We start from the raw sequence: 21,256 nt of genomic DNA, 5'->3' as shown, positions 1-21,256 counted from the left end.
TTGACAGTATATTTAATTGCACAATGATGGATTCGTTAGAATTAAATTATTGAACAACGAAACTGAATTTATTTAATCGAAAATGTGTTTTATTAATTAAATATTAATTAGTACAGGAAGCTCCATAAGCCGTTAATTCATATTGCCGGCAAAAGAGCATTCTGTACTAATCATAACTTTACTTTAATGAAAACATCAAATGTTTCTTCTAATTATGTTATGACAATAGCATTATTAGAAGAAACATTTAGAATTATATGTGCGCTCAGCTGATTGGCTGATCGGCTCAGCGCACATATAATGAGCGTGTCCGCAGCACAGTGACTTCATTGTGCTGCGGACCAGCGATGAGGACACATCGGGGTGAGTATAGAGCTCTCCCCACCCCCTCCCCAGCACTGCTCCCCTCCCAGCAAGGAAGGGGGGTCAGTTAACCCCTTCCTTGCTGGGATGGGTGCAGTCTGACATCAGTCTGGCCCCCAAGGGGTTAAGGGGGATGCAATACATCCTCCCTTAACCCCTTGGGGGCCAGACTGTAAGCAGCGATCTGTAAAGATGCTGCATACTGTAAGGTGCACAACACCGCTCACAATGATGGGTGTTGTGCTCCTGTTTGTGTGTTTTTTGTGTGTTTCTCCCTTTTTGTTTTTCAGATATCGGTATCCTGGGGATTACGTCGGATTCCGTGGACTACGTCGATGACCAGCGTTTTTTTATTTTATTTTTTTAATAAAATGGTCAATGAGGGGTGTGGGGGTGTTTTTATTTGAATAAAAAAAATTTTTTAACTTGTGTCTTGTCTTTATTTTTTTACTTTATAGACTTAGTAGTGGAAGCCGTCTAATAGACGGAATCCATTACTAAGTTGGGGCCTAGTGTTAGCCGGTATAAAATGGCTAACACTAACCCCCTATTATTACCCCAGTACCCAATGCCACCAGGGGTACTGGGAAGAGCCGGGTGCCAGTGGTCCCGGAGCGTCAAAATTGGCGCTCCTGGACCGGGCGGCAGCAGGCTGGTAAGATTTAGGCTGGGGAGGGCCTAAACCAATGGCTCTTCCCACCCTGGTGTTACCAGGCTGCTGTCGTTTGGTTTTTAACCCGGCTGGTTATAAAAAGAGGGGGGACCCTATGCGTTTTTTTTTTAAATAAATAATTAATTTAAAAAAAACGCATAGGGTCCCCCCTCTTTTTATAACCAGCCGGGTTAAAAACCAAACGACAGCAGCCTGGTAACACCAGGGTGGGAAGAGCCATTGGTTTAGGCCCTCCCCAGCCTAAATCTTACCAGCCTGCTGATGCCCGGTCCAGGAGCGCCAATTTTGACGCTCCGGGACCACTGGCACCCGGCTCTTCCCAGTACCCCTGGTGGCATTGGGTACTGGGGTAATAATAGGGGGTTAGTGTTAGCCATTTTATACCGGCTAACACTAGGCCCCAACTTAGTAATGGATTCCGTCTATTAGACGGCTTCCACTACTAAGTCTATAAAGTAAAGAAATAAAGACAAGACACAAGTTAAAAATTTTTTTTATTCAAATAAAAACACCCCCACACCCCTCATTGACCATTTTATTAAAAAAATAAAATAAAAAAACGCTGGTCATCGACGTAGTCCACGGAATCCGACGTAATCCCCAGGATACCGATATCTGAAAAACAAAAAGGGAGAAACACACAAAAAACACACAAACAGGAGCACAACACCCATCATTGTGAGCAGTGTTGTGCACCTTACAGTATGCAGCATCTTTACAGATCGCTGCTTACAGTCTGGCCCCCAAGGGGTTAAGGGAGGATGTATTGCATCCCCCTTAACCCCTTGGGGGCCAGACTGATGTCAGACTGCACCCATTCCAGCAAGGAAGGGGTTAAGTGACCCCCCTTCCTTGCTGGGAGGGGTGCAGTGCTGGGGAGGGGGTGGGGAGAGCTCTATACTCACCCCGATGTGTCCTCTTCGCTGGTCCGCAGCACAATGAAGTCACTGTGCTGCGGACCGGCTCATTATATGTGCGCTCAGCCGAACAGCCAATCAGCTGAGCGCACATATAATTCTAAATGTTTCTTCTAATAATGCTATTGTGATAACATAATTAGAAGAAACATTTGATGTTTTCATTAAAGTAAAGTGATGATTAGTACAGAAAACTCTTTTGCCGGCAATATGAATTAACGGCTTATGGAGCTTCCTGTACTAATTAATATTTAATTAATAAAACACATTTTCGATTAAATAAATTCAGTTTCGTTGTTTAATAATTTATTTTTAACGAATCCATCATTTTGTAATTAAATATACTGTCAAAAAATAAATATATATATAAATATACATTTATTTATATATCTATTTTAACAGTATATTTAATTGCAAAATGATGGATTCGTTTAAATTTAATTATTGAACAACGAAAGGCACTTTATTACAACGATAGATTAACCATGAGAGACATCAGCATTAGTGCAGAGGATCGCAAACCCCGGTAATAGCAATTCATGTAAACTGTGTTCCCTGCTTTCCCAGATGCATCCAGAGGTGTTTGCATCACTTTCTTAAGATTTTATTTGTTATTTTTAGTTGAACCAGATTTCAAAGTAAATGACCGTATGTTTTGAGCCGCATGTCTCACGGCCGTAGTTTCATCCGCACATTTACAGCCGCATAAAAAATACAGCCGCACAGTTACATAGTGTGAACCTAGCCCCCGCATGTTCATTATTTGGAGGATCATAGTCTCTTCTGGCCTTATTATATACAGTGTCTGCACTTTCAGACAATTTCCATTTAACTTCGATGGAGTGCATAATTATATTGAAAATACAGCTGTATTTTGCTTTTATTTTACAGTGTGTGAACATAGCCTCAATATGTTAAATACATTCTGTCAATACATTTTACTCTTTGTAAGATTTGCAGTGGAAGGAGCAAGATGCTAAGTGCTCAGACTACAGGAAGTGTTAATGCATACGCTGGGCATAGTAATTCAATAAAGAAAATGGTAGCATCGTTAATAAAGGGCTAATGCAGTGGACATTCACAGCTGCTGCCCTACGTGATTGTAGCATAACCTCTTTGGCAGCAATCCATTACATTACAAATAAACTGTAGTGCTTAGTGCTTAGCTTAAAGGCAATGTCCGAGAACAGCTTTTCTGTGCAGTCTTTCAGTAGTGCAACACACTTCAGTAGAATAGATAAATCTTCACATAGACTTTAGTACTGAAGACTTTAGTACTTGGAGGGTTGATTAGAGAAGAGGAGAAGAGTTGGTCAAAGGAGCCCTGACCTAATGTAGCAATGTACTCTTCCGGAACTTTGGAGGAATACTTTTGAGTAAGAAGTTTACTTGTACCTGTGTATAGACTATGTCTGACCACCTTGTGCCCTACAGTGTCGAGTGACCCATCCGAATAGGGTGATACAAACCCCAGTCATGGTTATCTGGGTGATGCTAAGTTCCCGGGAGTGTCCCAGTTACCTGCACTGCGAGATAGGATTCGTAGACCTTCCTTGGTAGCTTTGTCCTATCCAGGCTAGTTCCTCTGGTTCTTACGATACTGCCCTGCACTTTTTAGACTGGTTCACAGCGTGGGTTAGGATGTTCCTGGAATCTTCTCCCTTTAAGTGCTTAGCACTGCATAGTAGTTATAGTAGGAGTAAAAAAAGAACTGGTTGTCTCTAGCTGCATCTGTACACTACTGGGTCTCAGACTTGACTCCTCCGTGTCCCAGAAAAGGGTCCTGGCATACGCCAGGCCCTGGCTTGGCTACAGCAGGGACACTTTCTCTGTGTGTTTTTCTCCCACGAGAATCTGGATAAGACTGACTAAACTTCCTCCACCAAGTAAATAACTTACTACAGGGGCTAAGTTATCTACCCTGTGAGTGGTGGGGATGAGTGTGTACATAAGAAAGAAGAAAAGAGATAGGTTAAAAGTAGAAAGGACCTCCTATAGGTCTATAAGAGCACATGGTACACAGAAAACATTAACCCATGAACCTCCTCAGATGTGCAATACATAGGAATACAAAATACTGACATCTAGTGGTAAAACTGCACCCTAGTGATAAAGTACCCTTTATCACCACTTAACCTGGAGAAAGAAGCTTTTGCGACAGGTGCAAAGGAAAGACAAAAAAACACCCGTGGTGGGACACCACACACCCATTATAACCCTCAATGCTCCATTGCCAATGCTCTGGTGGCCCCTTTCAGGTCTAAATACATTACCTAGACCAATATCTGATGTTCCCATAAAGAATGGATGGAGCGGTAAAATATGTTTCACTTGCCACTCCATTGTAACAGGCAGGAAACTTGAATCCCTGTCCTCAAGATCATGGGAAGTCCATGTGACAGAACACGTGGGATGCCTGTCCTAACCCACCATGATGAGCATGTCGGTTGTATTATACTAGAATACCCCTATCTGCATTCTCTTGGCACTCTTTTTTGCACTTGCACTTTGATTCTTGCATTGGCATTACGAGTCTGTTTATTAGGCAGTATTTTACATCACATTGTTTACATATATGCTTGTTCTGACTATTGCGCATATTCATTTTTGATTATAGGCATTATTAGTTTAATCTATATTTGTTCATTTTCTGTTATCATGGTCATTACATAAAGATATTGTGCAGTAGATTGGGTTCCACATGGTCAGATTTGGGCCAGTGGTTTGTCTGTATTTTAATTGATTTTAATAGTCTTTTTGCTATTTTGTGTTATCTGTGAGGTGCAGTCCATTTTTTCAGTCCTTTTTTTTTTTTTTTTTGTTGCATATTGTTTACATGGTGCCAGTCAGACTATAATATAATATTGAATGATTAAACCCACACTAATTGTTAGATCGTGGCAGGAGAAACCCAGTAGCATGCTTCACTCTCTGGCTTGCTACAGTCTTGGTCCAGTTCCTCTAGCAGGGCTCCATCTATGGATCGTGTCTAGTGCAACTGAACAAAGGTCGGAGCGAGCTAGGGGTGGAAGTGGAGCTGCTGAGCACCTCTCCTGTCCCAGTCCAATCATTGTAGATGTGAATGCTCAGACTCACAAGAAAACTTTGCATAAATTAAACCTCAAAATGCCTAAAAATGTCCCAGATTTTATAAACCTGTCCTGAATGTATGTTTCACAGTATTATGCATTGTATTACAAGGGTATTCCAACTTAAAACTAACTTTTCCCCATCCACCCATCGCTCTATTCAAAAGAAAGAAGCTGCAGGTTGATATGGAGATTGCCGGGGGGTCGGATTCCCCTTGATCTCTTACTTGTCCCCTATTCTGTGGATAGGGGACAAGTAAGTTTAAAGGTGAAATACCCCTTTATGGTGCGTTCACACCTACAGGATCTGCAGCAGATCTGCAGCAGATTTGATGCTGTGTTTAGTTATTTAAATGAAATCTGCTAAAGAAAATCAGCTGCAGATCCTGTAGGTGTGAACGCACCATTAAAGGATATTTTTTTTCCTATAATAAACAATATCTGATCTTCACAAAAAGTTTTCATGTACTTCTTTATAAAATCAGAAGCATCCGGAGATACAGCTGGGAACCATATAAGTCTGTGAGTGAAATACTATTACTCTGTAAAGCTTGGAGATGTATGGGGATGTGATACGGCCATGTGAAGAGGCAAAATCTAACTTAATGTTCTCAAGAGTATATATTATAGACTAACATTGACTCCAATTCATAAAACTGACAGAACCTTTTTAATTATATCTAGTTTAAAAGTAAAAAACATTGAAAAAAACAAGACTTTTATTCCCGACCATGGCTAAATTTCCATATACTTTGATTCCTCCTTTTTTCATTAGGACAGAGATTTATTTTCTGGCTGATAATTAGGGCAGAGTAATGTTAGGCAGACGGCCGCTCATTCACATTTAAATCCCTGAAAACTGAGATGCCGTCCAGTAGGATGAATGTAGAAACGCACCAGGAGCTGCACCTTCTTCAAAGAGTAATAGTCAGTGAGTTCACCTTGAATTTCTTGCTCATAACTCCGCTGACAGCAGATAACTATCATTCTAATGATTTAGCTTTGTCACACTCTACAAGAAGGAGAACATTTGCTTTTCCCATCTGTAATGCATTGGATTTTGCTGCACAGTAAAACTATTTTTGATATTCATGAGACGCGGTAAGTGAAGGAGACATGAAGCCTCCAGCTGCTCCCTCCCTCGACCGTCCCGAAAAAAAGCAGCACAAAATATATATCAGGTCTAGTCCTACCTTAGTAATGTGGTAACTTTCCTTGGTGCCCGTCCACACTATAAAGTGTACAAATACCCTTTGGAAAAAAAAGAAGGGATGGGGGGGCGGAAACGGCCCAAATCCCACATTTGGACCTTAGACTCCATCTTACCAAAACTATAGGTACTTATCACTTTGAAAAACTTCTGACATGTCAAAAGTTTTATCAATGACCAGGGACCAGGTGCTGAGACCCACCCCAATCCATGAAATCCAATCTTCATGTCAGCTCAGCACCCCTTGGCTCTGCTCAGAGAGTGGCACGAGGGGTGTTAGGATTACAGAAAAGCAATAAAAAAGTACCTTTACTATACACTACTGGTACCACTCCCTGAGCAGAGCAGAAACGAACAGGCACAGAACTCCGCTGAGTGCTTCTTTTTGCTTGTTTTACCAAATGGTGGGGTCTTAGCATCCTGGACACCACTGATCAAAACTTCTGACATTTCACTATGAAGGAAACACGACAGCACGGATAGGCTGGTCAGTGACACTGTCTGCACCTGCCCTACTCTCCGACCACCGCAGTGTCTTAAGGCAGCCCCCCACCTCCTTCAGACTGATAGCTGGCTCGTCTTTGGCTGTGTGGGATTTCAACATGAGCCAGCTGTCAATCTGAAGGAGGCTAGGGCAGCCTGAAGACAAAGATGCCAGTGTCTCCTATCAAAATGTATCTATACTTTGAATAAGAATGTTAATTCACCATCTGAGATCCCCAGATGCCAGAAGTAAGCAATATACTGTATACTACCAGTATTAAGGCTTCTGTTGTTTGCCCCACTGCTTAGTTGACGTTCGCTGAACCAAGTGCAGGATGTTTGGCCCCATATTTATAAAGCATCACCACTTACCTCCAAGTTGCACATGTTCCCTGGGCTGGGTCCTCTATGCTGGGCCCAGTTATTGTGAACTGACGGGTGAGACCTACATTGTGTGTATGTGTGGTATGTCAGTCTAGATGGTATTTTCCTGTGAGCTCAGCCAGAGATGCTAATGTCGAGACACCAGTGCTTGTCCAGCACACAGATGTGATGTTGGTACCTGCTTTGTTTATGTGGCTGGCTGTATTCCCCAATGGTCGGTGACCTGCTGGGTTGTAATGGGTCCCTTACGCTCTTGTCACGGTAGTCCTAAGTGACAACTGACCCACATCGGTACCGCCACCCAGAGTCCAGGGAAAAATATTCCCAGGCATATGGTATGTGTGTATGAGTGCTGGTGTGTATGAAGTATGACAAAGTCCCAGTGTTGAAAAAATAGAACAGCTTTTCTGTAGAATTCTTCAATAGTACAATACACTTTCACCAATAGATACATCTTTGCCACAGACTTTAATACTGGAGCTTGCTTGTGCTTAAGGAGGTGCTTAGAGAAGTAGAGCATAAGAAAAGTAGTTGTAGTGCTGCTTGGAGAATTGAGTAGAGTTGAGGAGAAGAGTTTGTTGAAGGAGCCCCAACCCAGGGTAGCAATGTACTACCGTATGCTGGAACTTTGGAGAAATACTTTTGAGTGAGAAGTTTACTTGTACCTGCGTTTATACTACGTCTCACCACCTTGTGCCCTAAAGTGCTGAGCTATGCATTTTAATAGGGTGATACACGCCCCAATCATGGTTATCTGTGTGTAGCTAAGCTTTTGGGCCTTCCCAGTTACCTGCGTTGCGAGATAGGGTATGTAGATCTTGTTTGGTAGCTTTGTCCTATCCAGGCTAGTTCCTCTTGTGTTTCAGCATATTGCCCTTTTTTAGACTGGTTCTCAGAATGGGTGAGGGTGTTCCTGGACTCTTCTCCCATTAAAGTGCTTAGCAATGCATAGTAGCTTTAGTATAAGTAGTAGTAAAACAACTGTTTGTCTCTAGATGCATCTGTACACTTTGGTGCCTCAGACTAAACTGAACTTTGACCCGGACATGGGTCCTGGCATAAGCCAGGCCCCGACTTGGCTACAGCAGGGACATTTGCTCTGTGTGTCTTTCTCCCATGAGAATCTGACTAGAACTAACACAACACTTCCTCCACCAGTGTCTCCTCCTACAGGGGCCTAAAGAGAACTTCCCTGTGAGTGGTGGGGAAGAGTGTGTGCGTAAAAAAAAGAAGAAAAGAGATTGGTTAGAAGTAGAGAGCACCTCCTATTGGTTAATAACAACACATGCTATACATAAAACATTAACCCATGACTGACAATACTGCTGTGCAATACATAAAAATAAATAGAATCATACCGAATCAATTGGGTCAGAGACCACAAACCTGCCCTGTGTCATCTGATCCTATAGTCACACTCTCTTCTATTTAGTTCACTTCTATCTAGTTTGACATCAGTATCAGAGAATACAGTCTGTTAGTAGTTTATGGACACACATAGATGTACAGACTAGCTATACAAACAAAACATTATTTTATAAGAATATTTTGCTTTTTTTAAATTCAAATTTATTTCATCAAATATAATACATAGGATAAATTAATAATATAAAAAATAGTTGCAAAAGTGTAAATTTCTTTGTAATAACACAAATGGTCATGTTACACATACAGAATAGGAATGAGGTATGGGTTACATTAACCGAATGTGATTTGATGTTTAGGAAAAGCTTTAAATACAAACTGCCACACGTGAAGTTAAATAATATTTTCTGTATTTCTTGGAAAATAAACCTTCTACAATCCTAGAGGATGTCATGGTACCCAACCCCCCTTATAAGGAAAATAATATCCCCCGCCCCCCAACATAGACATTCAGATCAATTCAATGAATCAGTATAGGACTAGAGTTATAGGACAACTGTTCTAAAGATGATAGAACAGCGCTAATGTTCTGGTTCGTACGAACTCGAACCATCGGCATTTGACACCCGCTGCCTTGCCGTTCCGTGGGAAAGGTGGAGACAGCCCGAATCCTGCCTGGAAAAGAGGAACAACTTATGGCAGAGGCTGTATTCCTGTTTTCCAGGCGGGACTCGGGCTGTCTCCACCCTCCCCATGGAACAGGAAGTCTGCGAGAGTCAAATACCAATGGTTCGAGTTCGTACGAACAAAAACATTAGCGCTATTCGATCATCTCTAAACTGTTCCACTGCAGCATTGCATCCAATGATTGTCAATGTCATTGTGTTGTGATGACAGCCAAATTTTGGGTGATTTTAAGTGACAGGTCGAAATTTGCATGTGACTTCTTTGATTTTTTTTTTACACTGTGTCAACATTTTACAACAGCAAACTGCTGAATGAATACAGATATTAACGGGGTTCACAAATCCTTTTAACCCTTTAAATGGTTATGACTTCTAAAGTAGTGCCATATCACTAAGAGATCCCATAACATTATAGTCAGTGGGGAGCTGACCTCTAGGACCTTCACCAATCATTAGAATGAAGGGGACACCATACTGCAACCTGTTCACAACAGTACTTTACTTCAAGTCACCAGATGTGCAGAGAAATGCAACTCAATGTAGCTCAATTCAAGTGAAATATATTGTGGTGCAGTTCCCTGCACGGCTAGGAGTGTCACTGTCACAATATCTCATGATTGATGGGGTTTTAAATGATCAGATCTCCATGGATATGCCATCACTTTACAAGATGGGAACAACCATCTGACCTTCAGGGTCACAGAAGTTTTGGGGAGTTTGCTTCTACAATTGTGTACTTTAATTCTATTCATCAAGATCTAGCTGTAACAATCAGCTTTACTCTACTGGCTATTGCCAGTATTGCAGTGATGTTCACGCTTCATTTTTCTTTTGTGTTCTTCTTTTTTTTTTATTCAACCTTCAGCTCAATATACTGGTATAAACAGATGTCCCTATACAAAATAGGCAAACAAAAAAATTAATCAAAATTAAACATTGAATATTGTGAAAAGTTCAATGTCTTTTAGTCCTAATAGAGAATACTAATAGAGAATACTTACTTTTGATTATTTTTTTATCTAGTTTGTGTAGGAACAAGGGTCGAATCTCATGTCAGTATATTTTTCAAATTTTAGTCCGCTATCTTTCATCCCAATACGCAAAATCCCATCCGCATTGTTGCTGATCTGCAAAAAATAATAATAAACTAGTCACTATTTACGGATTGCAGATCCGTATTTTTTGAAGATCGCATCGGCTAAAATACAGATCCCATAGAGGTGTGTCTGTGGAGGAATTTCTGTCCGCACTAGGGCCTGTACACACAGATCATGGCCCTGTACACACCGACGGATGTGTAAATGGGGCCAATGAAATGCATTGACCCTATTTTCTGTCTGTTATTGCAGATCCACACTTGCGGACGTGTGAATAGCGCCTAAAGGTAAGCCACTGCCAGACAGCTCTGGTGATGGCTTATCGCTAAGAAACCAATAGAGAAAGAAATCCAACATGTACAATTTTAGAAGAAAAAGACATGGCTGCATGCTATACATCGGCTTCTCAGCAAAATTCTCAACAAGCTATCATCAAGTCAATATATATTTTAATCAAACTGTCCAAGTCCACAGCCATCTGCTATGTAACGTACTTGAGCTGATGGAAGAGTGGGGGAGGAAAGTGACAATTGCTCTGGTCACTTATCTGGCTCAGGAGATCCTTCGTCTAGCAGCAATAACTCCAGTAAATATGGCCTCTATGGAATATGGATCTCCAAACCAATTACTATAAAAGACCATGCGGAGAATGGTGTAAGCACTATTTCCATTACCATCATATGTAACAATTGCATACAGCGCTCGGTATCTATAGTTTTGCATTCATATGATTGATAAGGAATTGCGATAATGTGTTTATAAAAATCCCAGCCTCATCTAGAATGGTAAAGAAAATGATTAAAATGTAAGTGAAACATAAATTGGATTAACACTTGCAAAGTTATCGCTAAACATAGAGACTATAAAATATGCAAATTGAAACTAGCTGTACAGGCATAATGCTGATGCAAATTGCCTTTATATAATGCAATCAGCCATTTAACTCCTTCATGGCCATAAGCTAATTGCTGCTTCCTTACTTTCTACTATGCTATAGCTACAGTATGTATGTGAGCCTGAAGTTACCTAATAGAGATGGGCAAATCACAAGCACACTCAGTTCCGTGCAGGAGCGTGCAAAATTTGATTACCAGTGACTGAAGAAGTTAGATGTAGCCCTAGGGCTTCCTGGAAAACATGAACACAGCCATAGACTATATCCATGTTTTCAGGGCTCCCCAGGGCTGCATCCAACTTCTACAGCCAGTAATGAATTGATGCAAGCTCTGGTTCGGACCTGAGTGTGCTCAAGATTTGCTCATCTCTATGTACTGCTCTCCTTCTCAGAGAAAAAAACAAAACAAAAAAAACAACAAACTTCACGAGTCAGAGGTCGGGGATTCCCTCAGATTGTTGAAATAAAATCACAGAAGAGTTTAGCTTTAAACTGTGCTTCTTTAGTTCTGCTCAGCTCTTACAGGGTTAGGCTACGTTCCCACTGAGCAAAACTAGCGGAATTCCGCCGCTGAATGCCGTTAGCCTCCCGCTCATAATGGGATTCTATGGGAGGCGCGCACTCCTGCTCTGAAGAATGAACATGTTCCGCTAGTTTTGCTCAGTGGGAATGGGGCCTTAAGCTCATATACTTTCTTTAAACTGAACCTATCAGCTGCAATTTATGTTTCAAATGGCTGGATAGCTGTTAGGTCAAGGAGACACATGATGCCTTTCATATATCTGTCTGTTCTTCCATCGTGTAGAAATATGGTGTGAATCTCTTATGCAAACAGTCTGATGTTGTTAGGACTCGGGCCATGCCTTTTGCTCGGCGTCCATAGCAGCCAGACTGCTTCTCAGGTTTTGCTCTGCTCTGTTATTCCGTGTTGTAGCAGAGCCCAGTGCTTCACTCTCTGGCTGATCAGCATAGGAGTTGTGTGTGTTCACTGATTATTGACTGACAGCTGACTTACCAGTTAGTTGTCGGTATCTGGGCAGGACCTGGAGCCTCAGCCCCAATCATTACCAGGGGCTGGGACTACAGGGTGCATACGTATCTTCACTTGCCTCATGCTCCTTGCCTGAGATGGAGCCTATTTCATAGTGTTTCTTGATCTAGCGGTTTTCCCTGCATTGTATTTTTGGTTACCTGACTTTTGGCTTTTGGACATGACTATTCTCCTGGATTAGGTTTTGTACTGCGCAGCCCTCCTGTTGCTGACTTGGACCTCTGACCTTTCTGTATTGTGTTGCGTTTGTCCTGTCTGTTGTTTTGTGTTCACACTATATAGGGTAGGGACCGTCGACAAGTTGTCCGCTGTCGCTAGGACTGCTGTGGCAAGTAGGCAGGGGCAGCAGGGCGGGTGCCAGTGTTAGGGCTGCACCTGTCCTTTGTCTTGCTGGTCCTATATATCCTGACAGATGTCTCAGTACTGGGATCCTCACTGCTTTAAACTTCTGACACTGTGTCAAAGGTTTCCTGAAATAAAGATACAATTTTGGCCACGTTCACACAATGTATTTTTTCACTAACTAATGGTCGTTGTTGCAGGATTGCAACAATGGCCGCTATTTAGTGGAAAATCAAATAACATTGTATTCCATGCGGCCGCACTCAAAACTGACACGTCAATTTTGTGCGGCCGTTATTCATTGAAAAGCGGCCGCACAAAATTGATAGTGCAAACAATGTGAAGTGCAGCTCCAGCCACACTTTACAATGTTTGCAATGGTTAATTGGAACTCAGGCACACCTGAATGTGCCCGCATTTTAATGCAAAAGAAATGAAGGTCATCCGGCCTTTACTGCAGTCCCGGGTTGAACTTCACAAACAGCGGCCATTCTGTGACATGGCCATGTCATAGAACAACCACTGTTACACCATGTGAACGTGGCCTCAAAGTGTCACTGTCATTATAACTTTCAAACTCTAAATCAACAGTAGATGTGATATAAAGCAAGTTTGCAATTTACATTAATTTTTTTTTTTTTTTGTTATCATGAAAAACACGGCACATTCTGTTTTCTGGCTTTTATTTTTCTCAAAAAACAGTAAACAGCCAGAAAACAGGAAGTCCTATGTATCCCAGGCCATCTGAGCGCTCACAGAGAGGAGGCAGTCATGTGATTGTCGGACACATTGAGCCGTGACTCTCTGTAGTGACCAGAATACCTGTGTTTAGTCTGTTTTTTTCAACCAGCACAAGTCTGAAAATCTGCCTTCAGGAGACTGGACCTGTTTTACAGCATGATAACAGCAAAAAAAAATGAATGTATTACCAAACTTGCTTTATATTACATCTACTGTTGATTTAGAGTTTGAAAGTTATAACCCCCTGCCTCTCTATGACCCGGCTCAATTGATTCTAATCCACTCCTGGAGCGGCATATGGATCATGTCATGATACATCACAATATGAGGATCCAGCTCTGTATCCAGGTAGCCACCTTGCTGTTCTTGGAGAGTGATACTAAGATGCAGAGAGACCCTGTAAGACAGAGTAGTCGGCATCTCCACTGTGCTTAGTGTTCAGATGCAGAGAGACATCACATCAGAAGAAGAGTTACGTCACACACCAACGAAGCAGCTGGTTTGGGTAGGAGCATGGTTGAGTAAGAGCCTTTTTCATGTTATGCCTGTAACCTGGGCCAAGTTAAAACATGCATAATGTCAAACAGGCTGTTTCTATCTCTACCACTGACCATGCTTATACCGTAACAAAAAGAAGCTTATGCATTATTCCAATTGGTGAGTGCCGCTTTGCTTTTCCACTGTGAAGCATAATACTTTTAGAGAACATAGGAATAAATATAAAAGTAAAGTCGACTATCTTGCTCTCACTGTCAGCAGGCTCTTCTGCGCGCACTCCTGCTCTGAAGAATGAACATGTTCCGCTAGTTTTGCTCAGTGGGAATGGGGCCTTAAGCTCATATACTTTCTTTAAACTGAACCTATCAGCTGCAATTTATGTTTCAAATGGCTGGATAGCTGTTAGGTCAAGGAGACACATGATGCCTTTCATATATCTGTCTGTTCTTCCATCGTGTAGAAATATGGTGTGAATCTCTTATGCAAACAGTCTGATGTTGTTAGGACTCGGGCCATGCCTTTGGCTCGGCGTCCATAGCAGCCAGACTGCTTCTACTGTATTACCAAACTTGCTTTATATTACATCTACTGTTGATTTAGAGTTTGAAAGTTATAACCCCCTGCCTCTCTATGACCCGGCTCAATTGATTCTAATCCACTCCTGGAGCGGCATATGGATCATGTCATGATACATCACAATATGAGGATCCAGCTCTGTATCCAGGTAGCCACCTTGCTGTTCTTGGAGAGTGATACTAAGATGCAGAGAGACCCTGTAAGACAGAGTAGTCGGCATCTCCACTGTGCTTAGTGTTCAGATGCAGAGAGACATCACATCAGAAGAAGAGTTACGTCACACACCAACGAAGCAGCTGGTTTGGGTAGGAGCAAGGTTGAGTAAGAGCCTTTTTCATGTTATGCCTGTAACCTGGGCCAAGTTAAAACATGCATAATGTCAAACAGGCTGTTTCTATCTCTACCACTGACCATGCTTATACCGTAACAAAAAGAAGCTTATGCATTATTCCAATTGGTGAGTGCCGCTTTGCTTTTCCACTGTGAAGCATAATACTTTTAGAGAACATAGGAATAAATATAAAAGTAAAGTCGACTATCTTGCTCTCACTGTCAGCAGGCTCTTCTGCACATTCATGCACATTTTGCAGACACTCGGCCATATCCAGCCAGCCAACAACTGAGGCTACAGCTTATTAAATAAAGCAGCAGTTCAGAAATATGAGCCATCTAAAACAACAGACTAGAGGTCTTCAATCACTTCTATAGAGGGGCTTTAGACATGCTCTGTCATATGTGCAGAGGTTATTTTGCATAAAGGAGAAGGTAGACTGTGCCGATGTGACGATGTCAGCAATGGATCCTGTGCTATCTACTTTCATCTGTACAATGAAAGTATTACCTTGTATTATAGTTATGCCCAGTGAAATGACTGCTGAGAAGGGATCTCTACAGTGTCAGCTTATTATTAGGTTTAGTGGTCAATGGAAACCAAGATTGTTTTCTATTATAGAATGTGGGGTTTAGGCAGCACACATTACCTGTAAAGTAAGAGGGGTACCAGGCATGCCCACTCCCGTGTGGCTGCATACCTATCCTATAAAGGACACTTCTCAGGCTGAAACGTGGCTACGTTTATGTGACCTATTTCTGGCACAGTTCATGAATTCTTACATGGATAATAAAATTTTATAGCATTCACTTAAACTCTTGTGTGAGTGCCGATTGTCCTTCTGATTGATACATATTACTCAAGTTTTTTTTTCCAATCTAGATAGTGATATGAAAAAAATAATCATTTTTATATAAAAAGGCTTGCTGTAAAGTTGAAGGGCTTTAATCTGGTTTCTTTATACAAATAGAGAATTTTTGCATTTTTCATAAAGGTTATAGCAATTACTGAAAAAGACATATAGTAGCTGAATGCAGCCATTATCAGTACAGACCATATCTTGCTGTCTATGTGTTCTAAAGGCATCATCCTTAAAGTGTATCTGCCATTTAAAAACAATTTAAAATGTAATTGTCATTTCATTTATTTTTGCAGAAATCAATAGCACTAGTGATTTTAAGAAACTCTGTAATAGGTTTAACTAAGTAAAAGAGTTTATTTCTGTTCTCAAATGTGCGCCTCTGGTGTACACCACAGAAAAGGGGCATATTTTCCAGTCGTACCCCCCCCCCCCCTCGTCTGATGGCAGGAGAGGTGCAGCAAGATGGGGAGGAGTTGTGGCCTTCTCCCAGGCCTTATTTATTATGATTTATGCCCGCTCTGAGGCATAATTCATGATAGAAACCTATACCTGCTCCAGAGCGGGTGTAAATTTGCGCCACAATGCCTGCTTTATGAGCAGTGCCGGCCAGATCTACTAAGAGGGATGGGTCTGAGAACTTGGTCTGAAAAGATTGCAGGATGTAGTATTTTGCAGGGCTGTCTTTTCTCCACTCATGTCCGCTCATCCCCCTCAACCTGAACCCCCCCCCCCCCCCGCATAGACCATAATCCCATAATAAACATGGACACAGAAAACCTGCTTCTTCTGAAATGTGTATTGGGGGCAGGAAGACAGAGTACAGAAGGAAACTCTTTTGCTTAACACCTTCATAACAAAAGGTCATTGATTTGATGCAGCGTTCCTCCTCACCTTCTAAGAAACATAAAGCTTTTATTTTTCCACCTACAAAACTGGAATCATATTGGTGTAAAAAAAAAAAAAATGATTGCTTTTTTTTTTTTTTTAAATGTCTTTTTAATAAAAAAAAACAATCCTGGTGTTTTTTTTTTCTCTTTGTGTACGCTGTTCACTGTGCAGTTCTGCAGGCTACCATATATAGTATGTTTATTTTTATATATTTTTTTATTTGTATAATAAGAAAGGAGCTAATTTTAATGTTTATTTGGGCTTTATTTTATAAGGGTTTTTAAAAAAATGTGTTTTAAAACTTTTTTTTACACATTTTATAAATCCCCTTAGGGGATGTATATATGCAATGCTCAGATTGCATATACCGAACAATGCTATGCCAACATACTGAAACCAGTTGATTTGATTTTCACTGGATAACCCCCTTAATGGAAAAACTTTTTACAATCAACACAATACATGTTGGCCTCAACTATCTTTGATTCAAGAGGGAGCAGTATTTCGAGATTTTGTGCACACTGGTATGTTACACACTTGTCGGACTAGGCAGGAGAGACATTGGCAGAACATTGGGGAAACAGAAAGCATTTTATTTATGAGGACTGAAATGCCAGGCGGCTAGATTGGACAGAATAACAGCGTGGCACAGAAATACACAGAGATGATCAAAGCGCCCAGAGCCCAGGAGTCATCATGACAGCATATGGGACAGGACACAGCACCACTTTCAGAACAGATGTTTCTGGGAAATGTATTGGATTACATCAAATTAAAATCAAGAGCAAATGTGAGGTGAGCTGCCGCCATCTATTCAAGTAAAAGTGATGGAGGAGATGAGGAAAACAAGAACGTATAGCACAACAGCCCAGCCTGGTAGAGCAAAGTCACTGTGATGCCCAGACAGGATGGCCCTTGCTGAGGGCACTTGTGGTCTTTCCTATATTACAGAAGACCCGTCAACTCATCTGACATTTCTGTTGTATTTAACACATGTATTTCCCATGAAATAAAAATTCCAGAGCATTTGTTAGAACTTGACATTGTGCCTTATTCCTCTTTTATTCCTCCTGGAACTGCATGAATAGATAACTGAGTATTCTATTTGTCAGGGTTGTCCATACACATTCTGATACAGTTTAACCTGTGCTGTCCAAGTTAGTGTTTTTCCTTGGGGAGGCCAAGCCATACATTGCTCCATGGGAAAAAAAATATGTAAAAGAGGTCTCATCTTGAAAGAAAATACTTTGCTCTACATTGCCACCTACTGGAGGTAGCTTCTCTCAACATCAATGTTGGACCTTAAAGGGCCCTAATACATGACTGGGGATTATATGCCATGCCAGAATTTCTTTTAGAAAGAAAAGTCACCCATCTGTAGATATTGTTGATTTGAGAGTCCCCAGCATGTTCTGAATATGGTGAAATTTATTTCCACTACATCTGGGTGGGGAGTAAAAACCCCATCCACATACATTGTACTGTAAACCGCAATGGATCTTGGTGCAGAATCCTCACAAAAAAAAAATAAGTGACACACATTTGATAACTTTTGTATAGACAAGCCCATGTCGATTGGCATCACTCCCAGTGATCAGCTGTCACAGATATTAAATGGAGGACCATATGGTTTGCTGACCCCTCCAGAGACAGGGCTGTCTAGGCATGCTGGGCACTGTAGTTGCACCATTAACAGAAGAGCCCCGTTGTTTAATCTATACTGGACCCATTCATAAAATTTTAAAGGGGTACTCCGATATAAGGTAATAAACATGCTACAGAAACTTGTAGCATTGCTTACCTGTCTGCCCCAGTTCTGAATCCATCAAAAATTATTTGTTTTAGGAGTCTTAGTTTTTTATTTCCTGGCTGTATTTCCTTGTTGAGCAGTTACTCACTATTACAATTACTTTCTCTCAGCTCTTCATCCCAGTCCTCCACCCTGCCTAATCCCCTCTAGCAGCATTCTCCCCAATTCCTTGCCCAAGCTATTACAGAACATTTAATTTTACTGCAGCATTCATTTCCTGTCTGCTCTTTCTGTAGCATGAGACAGTACAGGGCAGCATGCTGTAATCAGACCTCATTCTTCTGTAAATATCCCAATAAAGATGTATAGGTATCTGTGTATATGACAGGGAATGGTTCCCTTAAAGGACAACTCCAGCGGTACAAAAAAAACAAAAAAAATACAGAGTCACACAGATAGCTTATAAAGATACATTACACAGTAAAATATAACACCGGAGTTGTCTATTAAAGCGACTCTGTACCCACAATCTGCCCCCTCCCAACCACTTGTACCTTCAGATAGCTGCTTTTAAACCATGATCTGTCCTGGGGTCCGTTCGGCAGGTGATGCAGTTATTGTCCTAAAAAACAACTTTTAAAATTGCAGCCCTGTATCAAATTGGCGTGGCCTAGAGTACCCATGTCCTAGGCTTGCACCGCCTCTCCTTCCCTCCTCCCCACCCTCTTCAACATTAAGAATGCCCCTGGGCAGGTTTTTTTTTCTATTCATCACTTGCAGAACACTAAACAGGTGTCTTAACAATCCAGCACCTGTGCAATGTTCAGGCAGGTGATGAATAGGAAAAATCCTGCCTGGAGCATTCCCAATGGTGAAGAGGGCAGAGAGGAGGGACAGAGGGCTGGTGCAAGTCCAATGCACACACACTCTAGGCCATGCCAATTTGGCACAGGGCTGCAAGTTTAAAAGTTGTTTTTTAGGACAATAACTGCATCACCTGTCGAGCGGACTCCAGGACAGATCTTGGATTAAAAGCAGCTATCTGACGGTACAAGTGGTTTGAGGGAGGCAGATTGTGGGTACAGCGCCACTTTAAGGTCCTTTTAGACCTAAAAATCTTGGTCTGCCTGCGATATGTTAAATCGATCGACCAGACCAGACCAGTATAATTTGTGTGGCCATTTAAAGATATTGCTATTGGCCACACATCCCCTGTCCACAAAGGGCGGCCGATAGCGATCTATCTTTCTGCGGCACAAAACAATCAGCCAAGTATCAGGCATTTTTCCGCTGCTCGGCTGATCACTCTGATGGTGCGTTCACACCTACAGGATCTGCAGCTGATTTTCTGCAGCAGATTTCATTTAAATAACTGAACACAGCATCAAATCTGCTGCAGATCTGCTGCAGATCCTGTAGGTGTGAACGCACCCTAAAGGAGCGTTTCTAGCAACGCTCCTGAGCGATAATAAGTGCATTGTTTATTAACAAAGGGCCTCTTACCAGAAAATCCCAGACTTTGCAAGATGAAGAACAAAGCCTTATTTTAATCTTTAAGAGCCTTTACAATAATACCAACCTTTTTCCACAGATGTTTCTATATAGGACACTTTGCCAATTGCATTGATGCTCTTCTACTATAATCCATTTAACAATCAATTGTAAGTGGATTGGGCACTGGAACAGCTGAGCAAATTGAACAAGCTTCCCCACACATAACACAATTACACTACGCCTGCCACCTTGTGCAGCCTGCCGCCACACATGGTGATTGAGATGATTCAGTCACATAGCAGAGGGATAAACATTGTCATATGATGCATCAGGAGAATATCCACACATGAAAGTAAAATCAAATAAAAAAAAATAAATAAAAAAATTAAATTGCGCCACCAATGGATGTCATGATAAACGTGCCATGACCGTTATGCAATTATCATGGTTTTCTGAGATTTGTACTGGGTTTGTTGAAGTGTGACTGTCTTGTAATGGTTTAATGAAATGCAACTTTTGTCAGGTCATGGTTGCATATCTATGTGGATATAATGCAATTAAATAGCCAGGGGCATGGCTGGTGGGTTTGAGATATGACAGCTATACTGGGTTCATACTACGTATATTTCAGTCAGTATTGTGGTCCTCATATTGCAACCAAAACCAGGAGTGGATTAAAAACACAGAAAGGATCTGTTCACACAATGTTGAAATTGAGTGGCTGGCCGCCATATAACAGTAAATAACGGCCATTATTTCAATATAACAGCCGTTGTTTTAAAATAACAGCAAATATTTACCATTAAATGGTGGCCATCCACTCAATTTCATCATTGTGTGAACAGATCCTTTCTGTGTTTTTAATCCACTCCTGGTTTTGGTTGCAATATGAGGACCACAATACTGACTGAAATATACGTAGTGTGAACCCAACCATAATCTGATGGAGCATAGACTTTTCCAAATGTGTTCTGTGGTATCTGCACCAAGATGGTACAAGCAGAGTCTTGGGTTATCCATGGTTTAAAAAGTGTTAAAAGGGTTCCAAATACCTTGAAATAAATGAGTAGTAATACTCCAATCTGATTCTGTGCTGATCCCCCATTTAAGGTCCTGTCTGGAGTTTGTTCTTCTAGATGCCAGATGCCATGTGACTGTTGCAGCCAATCAGTAGCAGCAGAGTTTATGGGCCGCAATCCAGAACTCACTGGCCATGATGTCAGGAGTACAGACAGTGACTTATGGCGCTGCTGGTTGGCTGCAGAGGTCACATGATGTCAGCATGAACAGACGATCAGTAAGAGTTATTACCCATTCATTAGTTATTACAATACTTTTTGGGCTCTTTCAAAACTTTCATGACTAACCCCTTTAAGTCCTGCTAAGTTGTGAAATGCAGCCTCCATCAATCAGATATATTTTTCTTGCATTTCTCAAAATTAAGATCTCAGGAATTTGACGTCCACATCTTGAATGCATTCTTATTTTCCTCAAACTCTTAGTGAACATTTGTTTTTATTTTGTCAGTGCCAGCCAGGACCCTTGGCCCCTTACATTGACT

At 41.4% G+C, this 21,256-nt stretch overlaps 1 protein-coding gene and 1 long non-coding RNA gene across 3 annotated transcripts in view; one reads left to right on the top strand and one right to left on the bottom strand.

Moving 5' to 3' along the window:
• KCNIP4 (potassium voltage-gated channel interacting protein 4) overlaps window positions 1-21,256 on the top strand; it is a 405,696-nt gene that overhangs the window by 102,174 nt on the left and 282,266 nt on the right. The gene's annotated exons all lie outside the window — the stretch shown is intronic.
• Window positions 9,900-20,905, bottom strand: LOC138796785 (uncharacterized). Its single transcript, XR_011363818.1, has 3 exons — window positions 20,748-20,905; window positions 10,172-10,297; window positions 9,900-10,063 (listed from the first exon to the last, which is right to left on the bottom strand). It is a non-coding gene; the product is annotated as an uncharacterized lncRNA (long non-coding RNA).

This window comes from Dendropsophus ebraccatus, chromosome 7 (genome assembly GCF_027789765.1).
Source record: "Dendropsophus ebraccatus isolate aDenEbr1 chromosome 7, aDenEbr1.pat, whole genome shotgun sequence".
NCBI lineage: Eukaryota > Metazoa > Chordata > Amphibia > Anura > Hylidae > Dendropsophus > Dendropsophus ebraccatus.
The sequence above is the reverse complement of the archived record's forward strand: the minus strand, read 5'-3'. Positions and strand labels throughout refer to the sequence as shown.